At 52.6% G+C, this 16629-nt stretch overlaps 1 protein-coding gene across 3 annotated transcripts in view; it reads right to left on the reverse strand.

Moving 5' to 3' along the window:
• The window catches only part of LOC144505285 (NACHT, LRR and PYD domains-containing protein 12-like), a 37298-nt gene extending 21178 nt beyond the window's left edge, over positions 1 to 16120 (reverse strand). The window contains exon 1 of one of the 3 annotated variants that reach the window (XM_078231357.1): positions 15847 to 16120. The gene's annotated coding sequence lies outside the window, so the exon portion shown is untranslated. Of the gene's footprint in view, positions 1 to 562; positions 607 to 15846 lie in introns of those variants that run through there. The other 2 variants (XM_078231359.1, XM_078231358.1) reach the window with 2 other exon arrangements.
• Positions 16121 to 16629: the final 509 nt, after the last annotated feature.

Consider the following 16629-nt stretch of genomic DNA (forward strand, 5'->3'; position numbering starts at 1 on the left):
TGAAAGATAGTTTCTCCACATGACAGAATCTAGAAGTAGGGGGCGCAGTTTAAAATAAGGGGTCATCCATTTAAGTCTGTGGTAAGGAGGAATTCTTTTTCTCACGGATGTTTGTTTGGTCTTTGCAATTCTCTTCCAAAGCGAGCAGTGGAAGCCGGGTCATCAAATTTGTTCAAGACTGATTCAGATGATATTTTATCAACAATGAAGTTAAGGGTTTTGGGGAGCTGGCTGGAAAATGGCACTGAGGCCACAATCAGATCAGCTAATGTCTTACTGTGTGGCCTAATGGGCTGCATGAAATTCTGCTGCTTCTAATTCTTATGACCTTATCCGGTCAGATAACTGATCCGACAGATATTTCTCTACAACGTGTTAATCAATACGTTTATTATTTTCTGGTGATTTGAAATTAATTACAGAAATCATTGCACTAAATGCAATCAGGGTTTAATTTCAACACATTGGAAAAATATTAGAATGTTTACCACAGAAGAGAATCAAAGAAAATCTAGAAACAAAAACAATATGGTTTTCAAAAGAGGAAATATTGCTGACAAACCTTAAGTTTTGAGAAGTGATAATAGATAAGACAACTAAAATATACAAAAGTGCTTTATCAGGTATTTCAAAGGGCCTTCTGAAATCTGCTTCATTATAGACTTCTGCCTAAAGACAGAGAATGTGAAGCTAGGGGACAATAGCAGGATAGATTGGGAGGTGGCTTCAGGACAGAAAACAGAGAGTGAGTATTCAGAATGGCAGGTGGCATGCAGTAATGTTCCATAAGGATCAGTGCTTGTTCACTATTTACAATAACAATTTGGACTTTCAAATCACAAATCTAAATATGCTGAAGATGCCAAGTTGTGAGGCTGGGGAAGGGCAAGTCAACAGCAAGGAAGCCTGCAACAATTTACAGAAAGACATTAACAAACTTGTAAAATGAGCAGTTAATTGGTAAGATCAGTACAGTCAGATGAATCTAAAATAGTACATTTTGGTGTTAAAAACTGAGATGCAACTAATTGGGTGGCATGGTGGCATAGTGGTTAGCACTCCTGCCTCACAGCGCCAGAGACCAGGGTTTGATTCCAGCCTTGGGTGACTGTGAAGTTTGCACATTCTCCCCGTGTCTGCATGGGTTTCCCCCGGGTGCTCCAGTTTCCTCCCACAGTCCAAAAATATGCAGGTTACGCCGATTGGCCATGGTAAACCGGCCATTAGTGTCGCAAGTTGTGTAGATTAGATGGATTAGTCACGGTGAATGCGCAGGGTTATGGGGATAGGGCGGGGGAGACACTGTCAGAGAGTCGGTGCAGACACAATGGATCGAATGGCCTCCTTCTTCACTGTAGGGATTCTATTAATCAAATGGAATGTTTAAGTCTAGGTGGGAGAAGAATAAAAGGATCTTGGGGTACCATTAGAATCACTTACATCATGGAGGGGTGGGGTTTGGGGAAAGAGGATCCAAGACTCAGTTGATGTTGTTCCCTTGAAGTTCCAGCCCCAGGCTGTCTCCTTTACCCCACCCCCTCCCCAGTCAGGTACCTCAGGCAGAGCATTCCTTAAATTCATTCTGACTGACCTAGTCACAATAGGTGGCACACTATCTGATCTCACTGGCTCCATCCTCCCAGGGTTACATAGTCCGATCTCACTGGCTCCATCCTTCCCAGGATACACACTGTCATAAAAATATAGAAAGTGGGAGTAGGGGGAGCCCTTTGAGCCTGCTCCGTCATTCATTATGATCATGGCTGATCATCCAACTCAATAGCCTGATCCTACATTCCACCCCCCCCCCAATATCCTTTGATCTCCTTCATCCCAAGTGCTATATCTAACTACTTCTAAACATACAATGTTTGGCCTCAAACTATTTTCTGTGGTAGCAAATCCTGCAGTCTGGTCACTCTCTGGGTGAAGAAATTTCTCCTCATCTCTGTCCTAAATAGTCTACCATGTATCCTCAGATTGTGACCTTAGTTCTGGACACCGCCATCGGGAACACCCTTCTTGCGTCTCCATTGTCAGTCCTATTAAAATTTTACAGGTTTCTATGAGATGTCCCTTCATTCTTCAGTGAATACAACCTAATCGACTCAATCTCGCATACATCAGACCTGACATCCCAGGAATCAGTCTGGGAAACCTTCTCTGCACTCCCTCTATAGCAAGAACATCCTTCCTCAGATATGGAGACCAAAACTGCACACAATAATTCTGTGACCTCACCAAGACCCTGTATAATTGCAGCAGGACATCCTTGTTCCTGGACTTGCATTGTCTCGCTATGAAGGTCAACATACCATTTGCCTTTATTGCTGCCTGCTGCACCTGCATGCTTAGCTTCGTGACTAGTGTACAAGGACACCCAAGTCTTCTTGCACATTCCCCTCTCCTAATTTATGGTCAGATAGTAATCTGCCATTCCATTTTTGCTACCCAAGTGGATAACCTTACATTTATCCAAATTATACTCCATCTGCCTGCCATTCATTTGCCCACTCACTCAACTTGCCCAAATGACACTGAAGAATCTCTGCATCCGCCTCACAGCTCATCCACCCACCCAGTTTTATCCATCTCAGTACACAATCCCCAGTTCCATATGCTTTAATTTTACACACTAATCTCTTTTGTGAGACTTTGTCAAAAGTCTTCTGAAAGTCCAAATAAACCACATCCACTGGCGCTCCCTATGAGTTACATCTTCGAAGAATTCAAGTAGATCTGTCAAGCATGATTTCCCTTTCATAAATCCATGCTGATTCTGTCTGATCCTGCCACTGTTTTCCAAGTGTTTAGCTATGAAATCTTTGATAATGGATTCTAGAATGTTCCCCACTACTTACAGCAGACTTACTAGTTTATAATTCACTGTTTTCTCTCTACCTACCTTTTTAATAGTGGGGTTACATAGAAACATAGAAGATACGAGCAGGAGGAGGCCATTTGGCCCTTTGAGTCTGCTCTGCCATTTATTACAATCATGGCTGATCATCCAACTCAATAGCCTAATCCTGCTTTCTCCACATAACCTTTGATCCCATTCACCCCAAGTGCTCTATCCAGTCACCTCTTGAATACATTCAATGTTTTGGCATCAACTACTTCCTGTGGTAATGAATTCTACAGGCTTACCACCCTTTGGGTGATGAAACGTCTCCTCACCTCCATCCTAAATAGTCTATCCTGAATCCTCAGATTGTGACCTTAGTTCTGGACACTGCCATCATCGAGAACATCCTTCTTTACGTTAGCTACTGTCCAATATATAGCAACTGCTCCAGAGTCTGTCGAATCTTGGAAGCATCCAATATTTCTCAGGCCATTTCCTTAAATACTCTGGGATGTAGGTTAATAGGCCTTAAAATTTATCAGCCTTCAATCCCATCAGATTCATCAACACCATTGCTGGAATTATACTGCCGCGCTGGCCACAGGAATCGGACAAGGAGAAGAGCAAGGCTGTAAAATCGCACCCCATTTCTCGACTAATACTGAACTCGTTCAGATCCTCTCTCTGAACCCACGAGGACGGCCTAAACCGGGATGTTGGATTTATGTCACATTATCAGTAACCCCCACAGCTTGCCTCCTGGACTTGCAGGCTGTCCTGTCTGGAGACAATACACATCTCTTTAACCTGTGCTTAATGCTCCTTCCACCCACATTGTCTGTATCCTTAAGACCTGGCTGGCTGTAGGGATTCGCATTCTAATCAGTATTCTGTAACTTAATTTTGTGTCTCTGTGCACTGTTTGCGAGCACATTTCCACTCCATCTGACGGAGGAGCAGCGCTCCGAAAGCTTATGGTATTTGCTACCAAATAAACCTGTTGGACTTTAACCTGGTGTTGTTAAAACTCTTAAAGAGATTAGCGACAGGTGGGATCGGGAATACAAAATGCAGGAAAACCAATTACTGTAAACTACTGTATGAATAGACCGAAACTAAAGTCATTGATAGTCACTGACGTAGGAAATGTATCCATTCATAGAACAATGCGATGTTAACATGCTTATGTCTGTATCTGTCTGTATTTCATAGAAATCATAGAAACCCTACAGTACAGAAAGAGGTCATTCGGCCCATCGAGTCTGCACCGACCACAATCCCACCCAGGCCCTACCCCCATATCCCTACATATTTACCCACTAATCCCTCCAACCTACGCATCTCAGGACACTAAGGGCAATTTTTAGCATGGCCAATCAACCTAACCCGCACATCTTTGGACTGTGGGAGGAAACCGGAGCACCCGGAGGAAACCCACGCAGACACGAGGAGAATGTGCAAACTCCACACAGACAGTGACCCAAGCGGGAATCGAACCCAGGTCCCTGGAGCTGTGAAGCAGCAGTGCTAACCACTGTGCTACCGTGCCGCCCATTTGTCTTTGTATTTGTATTTGTCTATAACGATGTGTTTAACGATCGATCACCTACTTGATTACAACGATGTGATAATGGCTAGATGTCCAGTCCATCTATTGTGTAAAGGGTATAAAGATGGACCGCTCCTATTGTCTCATTGAGAGAAGGTTTTGCTGCTTGTTAGTGCCTTTTCTCCACAAAGCTTCATTAAATAAAACTGTATTGTTGAAACCTTCAAGCCTGACTCACAAAGTGGCATTTTCCCCACAACAATTGGCGTAGTCGGCTAGGATCCTATTATTGGTGAGATCAATTGGCCATGATCGGAGCCGGGGTAGAGATCACTGAATCTGAGAGAGTCAGACAAGGTCAAGAGTACAGTTTGCAAGAGGTTAAACTTAAGGGATTAAAGTTAAGGGGTATTTGTAGTAATAAGTATTGTTGTATATGATACAGTGATAAGTACTAACTGCTGATAGTGATAAGTAACTGTTGCTTGTCCTGACCGACAAGAGGACAAGGTAGTGCCTGTCTCAAAACCCTGCCTTAGACCGGTTGTTAAGATGAGGAACCTCCCACGTGAAGGTCATGAGATTGAAGTGGGTAAAGAGACACCAAGGGCACTTAGGATTGTGAAGCACAAGTGGCAGAGGTTGGTTAACATCAAACTCTGTAGTGGCGAACAAACGCAGAGTTGCTATCCGATTGCATGAAAGTTTGAAAAGTTGGCAACTGTACTGTCAATGTTGTGAAAAGCGGGACGGAAAAGGAGCTTGATCAACTCTGACCTAAACCGGACTCCGGTGGAGAAGCACATTGTCGAGGTGGTAATAGTGGAAGCCGTGAGTATAACTTGAAACCCTGTAATGGTAGTGAAACACGGTGCTAGAGTAGTAATAGTGGCCGGGGGTAGTGAAGTCCCTACGGTAGGGAGCACACTTTACCAGGGAGTAATTGTGGCCGGGGTTAGTGAAGTCTGCGAAATGGCAGATAATGAAGTTAAAAGGGGACCTGCAGGATCCCTCATTGAAATTTACATGACAGACAGGAAAGAGTTAATAAAGAGAATGCAAAAGGATGGCTGGGATACTTCTCACACCTGAGAGCAGCAGAGAGAGTGGATAAAGAAAAGAGAAACAAGACAAAGAAGATAGGAGTAATGTTAACACATCAGTTAGCTGGTCGAATTGAGCAAGTAGTCGCCTCTACTAAGAAGTGGAGAGAAGATAAAGAAAGGATTAGAGAATTAGAATCCCGAGTGAGGGAACTGGAGAAGCAAAACCAGGTTTTGGAAGAAAAGCAATGGAGAGGGGAAACTGTTCCTCTACTTCCTTATGAGTCCACACAGCAGGGACCAACCGCTCCTTCAGAGAAGTGGGAAGTGCTCGAGCACAACTTAGCACCAGTAACCCGAGGGGGAACAAATGCACAACCAAAGGTAACTGATCAACCCTTCACCCCAGGTGAGAGACAACAGATAACGGCTTCCCTGGGTAAATTACAACCGAGAAACACAAACACTAAATTCTGGGAAGAATTAGACACTATCTGGGTAGGATACCAATTACACCTGACAGACATACACCAGCTGGTCAGGGCAGCCTGTCCAGCAGATAAGTGGAGGCAGGTAGCAGGTGGACCCGCCGCTCCTCCAGCACAGGATTATAATGGGGGACGGTGGACACATGCAGTCGCCCGAACATCGGAGATAGATGCCCAAAAGGCACCTTCACCCAGTTTAAAGCAGAGATTCAGAGGGTATTAGGGAATGCTCCCACTAACTGGAGCAGAATCACCACAACAAAACAGTTAAAAGGGGAAGGAGCTTCTGAATATGGGGAACGATTGTTCCAGATATACCAAGAGTGCTCAGGACAAGGGAACCCAGGTCGAGGGGATCGAGCGTTCATCCAGGCTTTTAAGGATGGACTCTCTAGTGCTTACCAGGTCATCCTAAAAATGGGAGTAGATAGGAGAGATCTTAGTTTCCGTATTTCAGTGTGTTTGTGTGATCTGGTAGCTTGTCGAATGTAGGTGCTTGTTGTTGTATTAGATTGAGAACAGGAGCTGAAGCCTGTTTGTTCCTGTGGAGCGTTTGTTGCAGGCAGTGGGTGCAGTGCTTTGCACTTCGATTTAGCCTCAGGGGGGCGGGGGGAAGTGTGAAGACTGTTAAAGATTAAAGTGATAAGATTTCTTGAATTTACTTCTGTTTACAGTTTGGAAGAAAGAAGAATAAAAGGGACTGTCTCAATCAACGTCCTGTATTCTCTTTAGATGTTTTACTTACATCCCAGTTTGAATGAAAAAGGATGTGCTGTGGAATGACTGTTGGAAGCTTCCATGTGTGTCTGTGTGTGTTTAAACAAAGTGGTTGCGGATGTTTTGTTTGCTTTAATGTTTTAATGTTCTTACCATAATTGTGATTTTACAACAGTGGGTTTGATAAAGAGTTTAAATAAAATTGGAAAGTAAATTGAAATTTCAGAAAGGATTTAAACCTTGGAAGGAACCATGTGCTCTTTCCTTTGTCTTGAAGTAGAAATTGTAAGAGTTAGTTGAGAAGTTAAGAGAAGAAAATAAGTACTTTTGTGGAAAGATAGAAAAGCAGGAACAAAAGAATAAGGTAAATATATTGTCTGAGTCAGTTTAAAATATATCAAGTCAGTGAAATACACTGTTAAGGTCCGCAGGATATCGCGATTTACGAACGTCTGATAGTTTAGTATTATGTAACCGGTTAAAATTATATACTGCCATCAGAATTTCATGTGCCATCTATTGTTCAAGGTTTGCCAAATATAAAAACACTGCAAAGCTTAAAATCTAGCCAGTTAAGAATCAAATCAAAATGTTTCTAATCAAATAACTAGTGCGTATTGTACCTACATTGATGTGTAGTGCGTATTGTACCTAAATAGAGGCCTATAGTGTGAGCTTTTATTGATGTGAAGATGCTGGCGTTGGACTGGGGTAAACACAGTAAGAAGTCTCACAATATGGTATTTGCTACCAAATAAACCTGTTGGACTTTAAGCTGGTGTTGTGAGACTTCTTACTTAGCTTTTATTAACAGGGGGTTGGAGTTTAAGAGCCGTGGGGTTATGCTGCAACTGTACAGGACCTTGGTGAGACCACATTTGGAATATTGTGTGCAGTTCTGGTCACCTCACTATAAGAAGGATGTGGAAGCGCTGGAAAGAGTGCAGAGGAGATTTACCAGGATGCTGCCTGGTTTCGAGGGTCGGTCTTATGAGGAAAGGTTGAGGGAGCGAGGGCTGTTCTCTCTGGAGCGGAGGAGGCTGAGGGGAGAGTTAATAGAGGTTTATAAAATGATGAAGGGGATAGATAGAGTGAACGTTCAAAGACTATTTCCTCGGGTGGATGGAGCTATTACAAGGGGGCATAACTATAGGGTTCATGGTGGGAGATATAGGAAGGATATCAGAGGTAGGTTCTTTACGCAGAGAGTGGTTGGGGTGTGGAATGGACTGCCTGCAGTGATAGTGGAGTCAGTCACTTTAGGAACATTTAAGCAGTTATTGGATAGGCACATGAAGCACACCAGGATGATAGGGAGTGGGATAGCTTGATCTTGGTTTCAGATAAAGCTCGGCACAACATCGTGGGCCGAAGGGCCTGTTCTGTGCTGTACTGTTCTATGTTTCTATCGATTGATTTTGATTCGGCGCCTATTATTTTCCTAGAGTGTGGGGGTTTTGATCTGGAGCTCAGTTTAAAAATGGAAACAGCTTGAATTAAAGGTATCACGGTTACAATGTGTAAAGTGATATGATACAGCTGCTGCTTGATTATTTTTATTAGACAGTATAGCATTGCCAAATAGACCCGAGAATAAAATCAAATCCTGAAAAGCCTTAACCAACTTTGTATGATTTATTTATATACAATAATATTGTGTATTGATAAAGACATAATTATTTTGTGAAGCACCGTGGTGCGGCGCTTGCACGCAAACAAATGATCAAATTAGAGATAATGAGGGGGGGAGGGGGGAGGGGGGGGGAGGGGGGAGGGGAGGGAGGGGGGAGGGGAGGGAGGGGGGAGGGGAGGGAGGGGGGAGGGGAGGGAGGGAGGGGGGCGGAGGGAGGGGGGCGGAGGGAGGGGGGCGGAGGGAGGGGGGCGGAGGGAGGGGGGCGGAGGGAGGGGGGCGGAGGGAGGGGGGCGGAGGGAGGGGGGCGGAGGGAGGGGGGCGGAGGGAGGGGGGCGGAGGGAGGGGGGCGGAGGGAGGGGGGCGGAGGGAGGGGGGCGGAGGGAGGGGGGCGGAGGGAGGGGGGCGGAGGGAGGGGGGCGGAGGGAGGGGGGCGGAGGGAGGGGGGCGGAGGGAGGGGGGCGGAGGGAGGGGGGCGGAGGGAGGGGGGCGGAGGGAGGGGGGCGGAGGGAGGGGGGCGGAGGGAGGGGGGCGGAGGGAGGGGGGCGGAGGGAGGGGGGCGGAGGGAGGGGGGCGGAGGGAGGGGGGCGGAGGGAGGGGGGCGGAGGGAGGGGGGCGGAGGGAGGGGGGCGGAGGGAGGGGGGCGGAGGGAGGGGGGCGGAGGGAGGGGGGCGGAGGGAGGGGGGCGGAGGGAGGGGGGCGGAGGGAGGGGGGCGGAGGGAGGGGGGCGGAGGGAGGGGGGCGGAGGGAGGGGGGCGGAGGGAGGGGGGCGGAGGGAGGGGGGCGGAGGGAGGGGGGCGGAGGGAGGGGGGCGGAGGGAGGGGGGCGGAGGGAGGGGGGCGGAGGGAGGGGGGCGGAGGGAGGGGGGCGGAGGGAGGGGGGCGGAGGGAGGGGGGCGGAGGGAGGGGGGCGGAGGGAGGGGGGCGGAGGGAGGGGGGCGGAGGGAGGGGGGCGGAGGGAGGGGGGCGGAGGGAGGGGGGCGGAGGGAGGGGGGCGGAGGGAGGGGGGCGGAGGGAGGGGGGCGGAGGGAGGGGGGCGGAGGGAGGGGGGCGGAGGGAGGGGGGCGGAGGGAGGGGGGCGGAGGGAGGGGGGCGGAGGGAGGGGGGCGGAGGGAGGGGGGCGGAGGGAGGGGGGCGGAGGGAGGGGGGCGGAGGGAGGGGGGCGGAGGGAGGGGGGCGGAGGGAGGGGGGCGGAGGGAGGGGGGCGGAGGGAGGGGGGCGGAGGGAGGGGGGCGGAGGGAGGGGGGCGGAGGGAGGGGGGCGGAGGGAGGGGGGCGGAGGGAGGGGGGCGGAGGGAGGGGGGCGGAGGGAGGGGGGCGGAGGGAGGGGGGCGGAGGGAGGGGGGCGGAGGGAGGGGGGCGGAGGGAGGGGGGCGGAGGGAGGGGGGCGGAGGGAGGGGGGCGGAGGGAGGGGGGCGGAGGGAGGGGGGCGGAGGGAGGGGGGCGGAGGGAGGGGGGCGGAGGGAGGGGGGCGGAGGGAGGGGGGCGGAGGGAGGGGGGCGGAGGGAGGGGGGCGGAGGGAGGGGGGCGGAGGGAGGGGGGCGGAGGGAGGGGGGCGGAGGGAGGGGGGCGGAGGGAGGGGGGCGGAGGGAGGGGGGCGGAGGGAGGGGGGCGGAGGGAGGGGGGCGGAGGGAGGGGGGCGGAGGGAGGGGGGCGGAGGGAGGGGGGCGGAGGGAGGGGGGCGGAGGGAGGGGGGCGGAGGGAGGGGGGCGGAGGGAGGGGGGCGGAGGGAGGGGGGCGGAGGGAGGGGGGCGGAGGGAGGGGGGCGGAGGGAGGGGGGCGGAGGGAGGGGGGCGGAGGGAGGGGGGCGGAGGGAGGGGGGCGGAGGGAGGGGGGCGGAGGGAGGGGGGCGGAGGGAGGGGGGCGGAGGGAGGGGGGCGGAGGGAGGGGGGCGGAGGGAGGGGGGCGGAGGGAGGGGGGCGGAGGGAGGGGGGCGGAGGGAGGGGGGCGGAGGGAGGGGGGCGGAGGGAGGGGGGCGGAGGGAGGGGGGCGGAGGGAGGGGGGCGGAGGGAGGGGGGCGGAGGGAGGGGGGCGGAGGGAGGGGGGCGGAGGGAGGGGGGCGGAGGGAGGGGGGCGGAGGGAGGGGGGCGGAGGGAGGGGGGCGGAGGGAGGGGGGCGGAGGGAGGGGGGCGGAGGGAGGGGGGCGGAGGGAGGGGGGCGGAGGGAGGGGGGCGGAGGGAGGGGGGCGGAGGGAGGGGGGCGGAGGGAGGGGGGCGGAGGGAGGGGGGCGGAGGGAGGGGGGCGGAGGGAGGGGGGCGGAGGGAGGGGGGCGGAGGGAGGGGGGCGGAGGGAGGGGGGCGGAGGGAGGGGGGCGGAGGGAGGGGGGCGGAGGGAGGGGGGCGGAGGGAGGGGGGCGGAGGGAGGGGGGCGGAGGGAGGGGGGCGGAGGGAGGGGGGCGGAGGGAGGGGGGCGGAGGGAGGGGGGCGGAGGGAGGGGGGCGGAGGGAGGGGGGCGGAGGGAGGGGGGCGGAGGGAGGGGGGCGGAGGGAGGGGGGCGGAGGGAGGGGGGCGGAGGGAGGGGGGCGGAGGGAGGGGGGCGGAGGGAGGGGGGCGGAGGGAGGGGGGCGGAGGGAGGGGGGCGGAGGGAGGGGGGCGGAGGGAGGGGGGCGGAGGGAGGGGGGCGGAGGGAGGGGGGCGGAGGGAGGGGGGCGGAGGGAGGGGGGCGGAGGGAGGGGGGCGGAGGGAGGGGGGCGGAGGGAGGGGGGCGGAGGGAGGGGGGCGGAGGGAGGGGGGCGGAGGGAGGGGGGCGGAGGGAGGGGGGCGGAGGGAGGGGGGCGGAGGGAGGGGGGCGGAGGGAGGGGGGGCGGAGGGAGGGGGGGCGGAGGGAGGGGGGGCGGAGGGAGGGGGGGCGGAGGGAGGGGGGCGGAGGGAGGGGGGCGGAGGGAGGGGGGCGGAGGGGGGGAGGGAGGGGGGGGGGCACTGGAGGCTGTTAACCAAGAAATAGCTGAACTGAGATTATATGCACAACAGACACGATACGCAGTGCACAAGGAGGAGTGTGTACAATTATAGGCAATAAATGCATAACCCATGTCACGGACAAGTCTTATAACATTACACAAGTCATCAACAACATCAGGGAACAACTTGATCGCTTCAGACAGGGACCCAAGGAAGGAAGTAACTGGCTGGAATGGCTAGTAGGGGGGGTCCTGGGAATCTTACTTATTACATGGATTGGTCATGCTCATTTCAAGTGTAATTGTCTGTTGTCTAATTGTTGGATGCCTGAAGGTCTGCTGCAAGATTATGGTGACAAGAATTGTGCCAGGAGCCAGTGTATCCATCGAAGAAGAACCCCTGATGAAGATCCCCGAAGGCATCAAAAGAAACGAAGAAGGAAAGAAGAAAACTGAACTCTATATGTGAATGTATAATTGTTGGTCTAGGGATTATTAATGCCATAATCCGACCAAAAGTGGGGACTGATGTGGGAAAAATATACAGAAGAGTACACTTTAAAAATGACTGCCAGGCACATAAAGAGTTAAGACCACAAACAGGCACCGACTCTTAGCCCAAACAATTACTTAGGATTAAAGACACTCAGACAACTACGTGTAAATTAAAATATGCAGGAATTAGATACTGCAGGAAGCCAGTGGAAATAGGGACAAAAGGGTCTGGTAAAGAGATTGGCTACAGGTGGGATCGGGAATACAAAATGCAGGAAAACCAATTACTGTAAACTACTGTATGAATAGACCGAAACTAAAGTCATTGATAGTCACTGACGTAGGAAATGTATCCATTCATAGAACAATGCGATGTTAACATGCTTATGTCTGTATCTGTCTGTATCCTCCATGGGTTACTCACTATCCGATGCCACTACCTCTATCCTCCCTGGGTAACACACTGTCTGATCTCACTACCTCTATCCTCCCCGGGTTACTCTCTGTCGGATCTCACTGCCTTTATCCTCCCTGGGTTACAGACTGTCTGATCTCACTGCCTCTATCCTGCCTGGGTTACTCACTGTCTGGTCTCAGTGCCTCGATCCTCCCTGGGTTACTCACTGTCTGATCTCACTGCCTCTATCCTCCCTGGGTTACTCACTGTCTGATCTCAGTGCCTCGATCCTCCCTGGGTTACACACTGTCTGATCTCAGTGCCTCTATCCTCCCTGGGTTACACACTGTCTGATCTCAGTGCCTCTATCCTCCCTGGGTTACAGACTGTCTGATCTCAGTGCCTCTATCCTCCCTGGATTATTCACTGTCTGATGGCACTGCCTCTATCCTCCCGGGTTACTCACTATCCGATCACACTACCTCTATCCTCCCTGGGTTTCTCACTATCTGATGTCACTGCCTCTATCCTCCCGGGGTTTCTCACTATATGATCTCACTGCCTCTATCCTCCCTGGGTTTCTCACTGTCTGATCTCACTGCCTCTATCCTCCCTGGGTTACTCACTGTCTGATCTCACTGCCTCTATCCTCCCTGGGTTACACACTATCTGATCTCAGTGCCTCTATCCTTCCCGCGTTACTCACTGTCTGATCTCAGTGCCTCTTTCCTTCCCGGGTTACACACTGTCTGATCTCACTACTTCTATCCTCCCCGGGTTTCTCACTATCTGATCTCACTGCCTCTATCCTCCCCGGGTTTCTCACTATCTGATCTCACTGCCTCTATCCTCCCTGGGTTTCTCACTATCTGATCTCAATGCCTCTATCCTTCCCGCGTTACTCACTGTCTGATCTCAGTGCCTCTATCCTTCCCGTGTTACTCACTGTCTGATCTCAGTGCCTCTATCCTCCCTGGGTTTCTCACTGTCTGATCTCACTGCCTCTATCCTCCCTGGGTTACAGACTGTCTGATCTCAGTGCCTATATCCTCCCTGGGTTACAGACTGTCTGATCTCAGTGCCTCTATCCTCCCTGGGTTACTCACTGTCTGATCTCACTGCCTCTATCCTCCCTGGGTTACTCACTGTCTGAACTCACTGCCTCTATCCTCCCTGGATTTCTCACTGTCTGATCTCACTGCCTCTATCCTCCCTGGGTTACTCACTATCTGATCTCAGTGCCTCTATCCTTCCCGCGTTACTCACTGTCTGATCTCAGTGCCTCTATCCTTCCCGGGTTACACACTGTCTTATCTCACTACTTCTATCCTCCCCGGGTTTCTCACTATCTGATCTCACTGCCTCTATCCTCCCCGGGTTTCTCACTATCTGATCTCACTGCCTCTATCCTCCCTGGGTTTCTCACTATCTGATCTCAATGCCTCTATCCTTCCCGCGTTACTCACTGTCTGATCTCACTGCCTCTATCCTTCCCGTGTTACTCACTGTCTCATCTCAGTGCCTCTATCCTCCCTGGGTTTCTCACTGTCTGATCTCACTGCCTCTATCCTCCCTGGGTTACAGACTGTCTGATCTCAGTGCCTATATCCTCCCTGGGTTACAGACTGTCTGATCTCAGTGCCTCTATCCTCCCTGGGTTACTCACTGTCTGATCTCACTGCCTCTATCCTCCCTGGGTTACTCACTGTCTGAACTCACTGCCTCTATCCTCCCTGGATTTCTCACTGTCTGATCTCACTGCCTCTATCCTCCCTGGGTTACTCACTGTCTGAACTCACTGCCTCTATCCTCCCTGGATTTCTCACTGTCTGATCTCACTGCCTCTATCCTCCCTGGGTTACTCACTGTCTGATCTCACTGCCTCTATCCTCCCTGGATTTCTCACTGTCTGATCTCACTGCCTCTATCCTCCCTGAGTTACTCACTGTCTGAACTCACTGCCTCTATCCTCCCTGGATTTCTCACTGTCTGATCTCACTGCCTCTATCCTCCCTGGGTTACTCACTGTCTGAACTCACTGCCTCTATCCTCCCTGGGTTACTCACTGTCTGATCTCACTGCCTCTATCCTCCCTGGATTTCTCACTGTCTGATCTCACTGCCTCTATCCTCCCTGGGTTACAGACTGTCTGATCTCAGTGCCTATATCCTCCCTGGGTTACAGACTGTCTGATCTCAGTGCCTCTATCCTCCCTGGGTTACAGACTGTCTGATCTCAGTGCCTCTATCCTCCCTGGGTTACAGACTGTCTGATCTCAGTGCCTCTATCCTCCCTGGGTTAATCACTGATTGATCTCACTGCCTCTATCCTCCCTGGGTTACTCACTGTCTGAACTCACTGCCTCTATCCTCCCTGGATTTCTCACTGTCTGATCTCACTGCCTCTATCCTCCCTGGGTTACTCACTGTCTGAACTCACTGCCTCTATCCTCCCTGGATTTCTCACTGTCTGATCTCACTGCCTCTATCCTCCCTGGGTTACTCACTGTCTGATCTCACTGCCTCTATCCTCCCTGGGTTACTCACTGTCTGAACTCACTGCCTCTATCCTCCCTGGGTTACTCACTGTCTGAACTCACTGCCTCTATCCTCCCTGGATTTCTCACTGTCTGATCTCACTGCCTCTATCCTCCCTGGGTTACTCACTGTCTGAACTCACTGCCTCTATCCTCCCTGGATTTCTCACTGTCTGATCTCACTGCCTCTATCCTCCCTGGGTTACTCACTGTCTGAACTCACTGCCTCTATCCTCCCTGGATTTCTCACTGTCTGATCTCACTGCCTCTATCCTCCCTGGGTTACTCACTGCCTCTATCCTCCCCGGGTTACTCACTGTCTGATCTCACCGCCTCAATCCTCCCGGGTTACTCAGTGTCTGATCTCACTGCCTCTATCCTCCCTGGGTTCCTCACTGCCTCTATCCTCCCGGGTTACTCAGTGTCTGATCTCACTGCCTCTATCCTCCCTGGGTTCCTCACTGCCTCTATCCTCCCCGGGTTACTCAGTGTCTGATCTCACTGCCTCTATCCTCCCTGGATTTCTCACTGTCTGATCTCAGTGCCTCGATCCTCCCTGGGTTCCTCACTGCCTCTATCCTCCCCGGGTTACTCACTGTCTGATCTCACTGCCTCTATCCTCCCTGGGTTCCTCACTGCCTCTATCCTCCCCAGGTTACTCACTGTCTGATCTCACTGCCTCTATCCTCCCTGGGTTCCTCACTGCCTCTATCCTCCCCGGGTTCCTCAGTGTCTGATCTCACTGCCTCTATCCTCCCGGGTTACTCAGTGTCTGATCTCACTGCCTCTATCCTCCCGGGTTACTCAGTGTCTGATCTCACTGCCTCTATCCTCCCTGGGTTCCTCACTGCCTCTATCCTCCCCGGGTTCCTCAGTGTCTGATCTCACTGCCTCTATCCTCCCCGGGTTCCTCAGTGTCTGATCTCACTGCCTCTATCCTCCCGGGTTACTCACTGTCTGATCTCAGTGCCTCTATCCTCCCTGGGTTCCTCACTGCCTCTATCCTCCCCGGGTTACTCAGTGTCTGATCTCAGTGCCTCTATCCTCCCTGGGTTCCTCACTGCCTCGATCTGCCCCGTGTTTGATTTCGGTGAAAACCGGAAATTCGCCATTTTCCGCCCAAACTGGACTCAGCAACCGATCCGCTTCCGAATGTTAAACAATATTATCGCAGTTCAGCACTATTAATATGCTGTAAATCTTCCATAGTCAGACTCGAGCATGAATTTTTCAATCTTTTTCTCACCTTCACCCAGACTTTAGAACACCGAAACTTTGGTAAAACAACAGTTCTACGCCTGCGCGTTGTTGATTAGGAATTGAAGCAGCCCGGAGTCCAGCGCATGCACATCGGGAGTCCCGTCCCACAACCATTCCCCGCCCCACAACCATTCCCCGCCCCACAACCATTCCCCGCCCCAGACACCGCACGTGCGCGAGGCCTGACGTTTCTCCAATGCTGTCCAACTCGCGCACAAGCAGTTTCGCGTCGGAGTCGCGCGCGTGAACCCGAGCGCGCCGCAGACGGAAAGTGAATAGGGCGGGGCTGCAATGTATACCCTCTCCCGATTTGTGCTACCGGCTGTCAATCACCTGTTTGCAGCCAATAGGAAGGACAATCTCATGAAGAGTCTTTCCACCAGTGAATGATGTCCTGAGTTTGGATGAAGCAGTCTTTGGACAAGGGAGAAGCAGCAAATTGTCATCAGGTCCTGACAACAATCACTTTAACTGAAAATGGCTTTCAAAGGAATCTCAAGACAGGGAATACTTTCCTTCACCTCACTGCACCCTGCAGTCCATCCTGGCAGATTAAATCTATGTGTCACAATCAAGAGTTTTCCTTTCCTGATACATTGAACTGCTGCTCTGGCACAGATGGTTCAAGGTGCTTCTCATAGAAATCATAGAAACCCTACAGTGCAGAAGGAGGCCATTCGGCCCATCGAGTCTCCACCGACCACAATCCCACCCAGGCCCTACCCCCATATCCCTACACATTTACCCGCTACTCCCTCTAACCTACACA

The sequence above is a fragment of the Mustelus asterias genome, chromosome 16 (genome assembly GCF_964213995.1).
Source record: "Mustelus asterias chromosome 16, sMusAst1.hap1.1, whole genome shotgun sequence".
In the NCBI taxonomy this organism is placed as follows: domain Eukaryota; kingdom Metazoa; phylum Chordata; class Chondrichthyes; order Carcharhiniformes; family Triakidae; genus Mustelus; species Mustelus asterias.